The sequence below is a fragment of the Botryllus schlosseri genome, chromosome 9 (assembly GCF_051294905.1).
Source record: "Botryllus schlosseri isolate E-star chromosome 9, Bs_hap1, whole genome shotgun sequence".
Lineage (NCBI taxonomy): Eukaryota > Metazoa > Chordata > Ascidiacea > Stolidobranchia > Styelidae > Botryllus > Botryllus schlosseri.
This window is the reverse complement of record NC_137244.1, coordinates 4,625,945-4,632,701: the sequence shown is the minus strand read 5'-3', so window position 1 is coordinate 4,632,701 and position 6,757 is coordinate 4,625,945.

Sequence of the window (6,757 nt, the reverse complement as noted above, 5' to 3'; positions counted from 1 at the left end):
AATAGTTGCCTATGATATGAAGTTGATAATTGATTCCCTTCAGAATATGCATTGGTTTACTCTCGATGTTTTGAATGAGTGCATTTCTAATTTCAATTATTTGGGAACAGACAAATGTGATAAACCAACTCTGATATCAAAAAAGTCTGCGAAATTGTCGGGACATGCTGTACAAAACTGAACCCTGTTGCGCATCTTTCTACTCCTGGTATGGGATTATGTCGTCAACTCAAATCATCCAATTTGGCCTTTATTGTTGCTGTTACGTGACATTGTGGCACTTGTTTGTGCTCCTACCATTACTCAGGGGCAAATCTGCTGGCTTGAGGTTTGTGTGAATGAATATCTCTGGGGTAGAAAGCGGTTATTTGATGTAAATCTGCGTCCCAAGCATCATTTTCTCTTGCACTACGGTGACATGATCAGGCAACTGGGCCCATTAATTCGGGTGTGGACGATGAGATTTGAAAGTAAACATGGATATTTTAAAAAGTGCGCAAGAAACTCCAAAAATTTCAAAAATCTCTGCCAAAGCTTGTCGTATAGGCATCAACTGAATTTTTCATACATATCAATTTCCAATTATTTGAAAACTGGTATGACATTTTCCGATGATGACATTCTGCCGTTTGCGTCCTGTGGTGAGGAGATTCGTCATATCTTGGAATCTTATGATTTGAATCCACATAACTGTACGTGCCTGAAAAAAGCACAGCAATTTGGTACCATTTATGACCAGACAATGTTTCTCATAGACAGTAATCAGGTATCCTTTGATCTGCTATTCCAGAGAATTGTCATAATTGTTGTGGCACTTGTGAATACTCTTTTTTTCATTACACAACCTGTCTTGGGTAGAAAACTAGTAAACATGGGAGTCTACCAGGTAAAAGAGTGTCCCTCTCCCCTACGCATGCTGCGAGCGAATGATATGATTGATACGACTCCGTTACATAATTATAGGGGCTTTGTAGTTATTAAGCATTTCCCTCCGGATGAATGAATCACCTTTCTGATGCTTATGGATATTGGGAAGATTTTGATGACATGATCAAAATTGAAAGATGTTCATTCCTGAAATTTTAAACTTATATCGGTACGTAACCTAATGAATGTGAATATGTCCAAATTTTTGTTTTACTGTCAACCCATTTCAATTTTTGGTTGCCGCCATCTCAAATGATGTCTATATTTAACCAGTCTGTTAAAGAGAGTTGTGCACTTGATGGTGTAGATTCTCTGCTACCAAAAATTATGTCGGATAACACTATTGATTTGCAGTCCTTTTCGGATATCATCAGGTCCTGTGAAATATCCGCGACAAGAGATCAAGAGGAAAAATTGTTGCAATTTATTGTCGAAAGTGGGGCGGAGACCATTCGTGACCTCGATTTTATCGATCCAGATGATATCGGTGACATCCTGCCTCTTGTGAAGAGAAAGAAATTTATAAAACATATCAAGTATTGCATAACTTCCCAACCATTGGAAAATGTCTCTGTCGACGAATCCTCCACTAGTGAGTGTATAAGCAACCACAGTTATGACAATGACAGCTCTACTACAGACCTAGAAACTGATGAAGAATCAGCTCGAGATTTTCAATTTCCATGGAGCAGGATTCCCTTGAGCATGAAAAGTTGGCTGGAAACAAGGAGACCAAGTCCTGCTGAGAGACAAGCTTTTGTCCGTATTTTTACCGAGGCCATCATGGAGCATAGCTCAAATCCATCAAGGGTAACTTGAAGCCAATTGCCAAGAAAATGGTTTCGCTATTCCCAAAATCACTGCGAACCATTCCTTTTGGTAGCGCAGCAAACTCGGAGTCCGACTATTATGGTCTTTTATGCCAATTGGAGCAAAGAGTGCGTAACGTCAATAGATCAATTTCAGTACGTGATGGCCTGATAAACAAAGAAGACCACGGATGTAAGAGGTTCAATCCACCTCTTACAAAGTCTGAGGAGGAACTTGAGAGCATCTGATTAGAAATCCTTACACACTTCCAAGAGACAAACAATCTTGCAACAAGTGTTACATCTTCAAAATTATCTGAGGTATTCGCCAATTTGCGTAGAATATAATCAATTCGGGCGTTAGCGTGTGCGAAATACAACGTACTTGGCCAATGCTTTTCACGTATTCCGGATATTGCTGTCATTACAACGACTTGGTGGATGGCCATCCTCTCGAGGACTTCAGAGTCAATTATATGAAGGATGCTTTGGAGATGGTGTGTTTCTTACAATCACTTCAATCAAAAAACATAGCAATCCGCCGACTATGTGTGGAGATGTTGAATGTCAAGAAATCAGAGCAGAATCCAGACCCAGACATCCTTGGTCTCATTCTCCTTATAATCATGTATTTTAAGGAAGATGTTGGAAGTTTATATAAAAAAATAAGAATGATCTGGTTTCTAAGATTAATCAATTCTAATGTATATTGATCAATTACTGAATGTTTTTGATGACACACCACCAACTCCTAGTATAATTACGAATGGTGAGTTCTTCAAATTTATCATCTCTTGAATAACTTAGTGCATTAGTTGTCGTTTTCTTGCTGTGATTGCGATGTCATTATGCCAGGGTTGGCTTCTTGCCATCTGTATCTTTGGTTGGAATGAAGCTATGATTAATCCAACGGTCAGATGCTACTTATGGGTTTCCTAATATCATACTGCCAGCTAATTACTTATGTCGTTAATGAGAGACTATTTATCGTCACTTCATATGTAGAACCTATAGAAATTATTGTACAATTAGTTTAGGATTCATGTATAGGGGTGTTCAATAAAACTTTTTTTTCAAATTTTATCGGCTTAGTTGTCAAATCGTCAGGTTACCTAAAAAAAACGTTGCACACCAAATTTGACTCAATTCGAACCAGTAGATGCCAAGGTCAGTCAAATTGAAATTTCGGTCATTTTTGAAATAAAAGTATTTACGGTGACCAATTTCGTCACACCTTCATGACCAAAAATCGTGTTCCATGTATGCCTAAAGAGGCAGGGATGTTTTATCCACTTGTTTTAATCTTGACAAGGGCCTATGGTGGAGTTTGGATGAATAGATCGCCAGTAAACGAGAAAAAGATATGACACGGCGAACGGAGTAGATTAGATTTCACTTTTCGTTGTCGTTAATTTCAGTGCGTCAAGTACTCTATTTGAAAATTATCTCACCATCCTTTTAACGTGGCTATTTCAATGAAGTGGACTAATTTCCAGCTAATCCATGTCATATCTTTTTGTCGTTTACTGGCGATGTATTCATTCGTACTCCACCATAGGTCTTTGTCAAGATCAAAACAAGTGGAAAAGACACTCCTACCAATTCAGGCATACCTGGAACATGAGTTTAGGTCATGTCGGTGTGACGAGATTTGTCACCGTAAATCAGAGGTCTCAAACACGCGACCCCTGAGAGCACTTTGTGCAGCCCGCGACGGCATTTTGGAATTTCGAGTATTCAACAATATATTCAAGTACCATATATCTTTTTTTAGATATAAAAACTTGAAGTTCACGCTTAAAATACTGTAAAAATCACTGAAATCTCAAAGAACTTCACTATCACATCACTTTTAAAAGCTACCATGCGGTAGAATATCAGCTATTACGTCACACCCATGGAAAACAGTGCGTAACGACTAAAAAAAGGTCATCACTTCGGATTTTTGTGCGCAACTTAGATTCTCCGTGCGAAGTGACCGTGACAGTGCTGCGCATGTGCGCAGCTTCGAGAGAACATTGATCGTGGCTATGTCAACACCAGGATTAGGATTAGGCTACACTGCTCAAATGATCTAATATCAGATCAATCGTCAGTAGATTTTCAATAATTATACATAAATTGTGGCACGTCAAAGGTCCACTAGCTGCAATATTATATTACGACAGTTTTACGGTGTCATGATCCAGCCTGTCGCATGATGTCTATAACTCATTAATTAAATGATGCCAGGCACAAACATAAAAATAATTCGATTCACATATTTGAAAATGTGATTTTTTTGCGTGTCATGCGTGAATAGTACAATAGGAAATTACATTTCCACTATGTTCGTGGGGTGCCTGTCTGCAATGTCCCGTCAAATAAGGCCTTCTTGGAAATTTTACATTGAATGTCCCTATTATTGATGCTGCGGCCCGCGGCGTCATCAAAAACTAGGAAATTGGCCGCAAGCACATTTGAGTTTGAGACCTCGGCCGTAAATACTATTATTTTAAAAATGTCCAAAATTTCAATTTGACTGACCTCGGCATCTACTGGCGGGAATTTGGTCAAATTTGGTGTGCAACGTTTTTTAGGTAACCTGACTATTTGACAACTAAGCCGATGAAATTTGAAAAAAAAAAATTTTAACACCCCTATTCATGTACAATGACTTTCCTTCTCTCACTGAAGGATTTAGAAAACTCACTAAATTTAATTTATCATTTTATTTAGCACTGTCTGTAAGTATTCTGTTTCAAGGTGAGCCGATTCTGCAAGCAACAAACTTTTCACTAAGTGTGGACAAAAGCCTGGTAATGGAGGGGATTTCGTCACCGCTGGAAGCGCTGACCGTTTTGTTTGCAAGCTACTATATCTTTAATATAGCGTACCCAGACGATCTCTCCTTAACGCTGCAATTCTTGGAAAGGTATGATTTGACTTATTTCTTCGCTCCAATTGGACATTAAATCTTGAATTTATCAATGTTTTGCAGTCAAGTTGCTGAGATCAAAGTGTCCAGTGGCTTCAAGCGAGGGAGAGCGAAGAAAAAGAGAAATAGCATTGAGGGAATACCAATAGCTGTCATCGGGTTATTGGACCGTTTCCAATTTTGGAAAGATTCCCTAAAATGAATGCTGTGAAGTTTTGGAAATAAGATCTAGCTAGTTGCAATATGATTTGAATATCGGTGTGAATAAGGGTTCTTTCCATTGCTGCATGAATATTAGGGTTGTTCAAAAATATTTTGATAAAATTGGGAGGGTGGCTAAAAATGCTTTACATCAGAGTTTAATAATATGATAATTTCCCCCTGAACATGTTTTTTTTCCAATTCTATGACTTTTACTTCCACGGATGCCGATGGAGCCATATTTCTTATGCACTGTCTTCCCCAGAAAACCAGACAATTCCATGGTGCAGCCAGTACAATTTGAAATACTTTTTTCATGTTGAATCAAAAGTTTTCTTCTATAATAGCCTCAATTCAACAGACTGCATTAAGCCAAATTTGATTTACAGCGACTTTTAGCTAACTTTACAATTTTATCAATTAGCCAGTAAACTTTGAAAAAGAAGTTGTTTTTTAACAGCCCTAATGAATATGCGCTTTTGTATTGTAACTTAGTGCTTTCGTTGTTATTTGTTCTTATCCAGCCTTGAGAAGGGTGATTTCGTTATAGATTACTAACCGACGATGGTGAGTAATGATTTCATCTTCCAGCATGAATAAATGCAGTTGTATTTTCCAATGTCGTTTTGGGAGTGTCAAGAATTTTTTTCGATTTTTGGACATCACGTTGCTTCGCGATACGTGTGGATGTCGGTTAATTTACGTGCAAGCTGGTAATCATGCGTTACATCGACAGCTTGTAGAACTGCCCAATAAGTGGTTATTTACAGTTCCGGTTTGCAAATGTACCAGCGAACATGTAGGCAGGATCTACGTGAGGTATCTGTAATATTACAGTCTGACGTGTAAAGTGAGATTACAGGATTGTTGTAAGTTGGATTTACATTGGCTGACGGTAATGTTACATTACCGCGATATGTCTGGCTACCGTGCTTCCAAACATTTCGCGGTAAATCGAGGTTTTTTTTACAGTGTACCTCGTTTACGACGTCGATTTCGATACGCGTGCTCTGAGAAACACCAGCTCTCTCTACTGTACCAGCAGATTCACGTTCTACTTCTCTCAATTAAATTGTATCTGCGCGCATATTCGTGTACAAAATATTTCTTGACTTAGTTTCGTGATAGTCTTTTTAATTGGACCGCGAAATAGGAAAGTGTGTTAGTGCATGCCTGCGAATTGAAAGTCATTCCTGCGCAAAGTGCGCATCTATTCAATTGCAAACAGTTGTCGCGATGTCAGACTCGGAACCCCATTGTGCTATACGCAAGTTGAGGAATTACTGATTAGATACACGCTTTCTCGTTTGCTATCATCTCTAGGCTACTAACTCTTGTCTGCTTTATACACTCGTATTCCCTCGAAGACACTTATCAGTGTTTGATTTGTTATACTAACTGCGCATTGTGCAGTGCACGGCGTTGAATTATGTTGTCAAATATTGATGCAACAAGAGATCCTCGGTAGCTGAAATTCTGAATTTATTCGATCAGTTTGAGCGGGAGCCTTCTATGTTCCAACCAACTTCGCTGGACGGACTCTATCGGGCGCAACCATGTGCGGATCGAATTTCAAACCATCGGGATTTGTATTTCTTTTAATAAGGTTGCGGCATGCACCCATAATGCCCTTGCTGCAATAACACCTGGATAATTAAAATCGCACCAATTCGCGATCAAATTCGACTGGCTGATCGGGACTTACGTATGCCGTAGGCCCCTGCCTAATATCAACCAGCGCGTTGTCGGTATTAAAACCCTAGGCCTAGGTGCGTAGCCAGTGAGTTTCTCATTTAAAACTAGGAGTCCAGTCCTTTTGAAATGCCAATTCACTAATTCGTATTATCGATGCTGCGTACTGCAAATTAGCGAGAATCATTTGTATGCGAAATGGATTATCGAT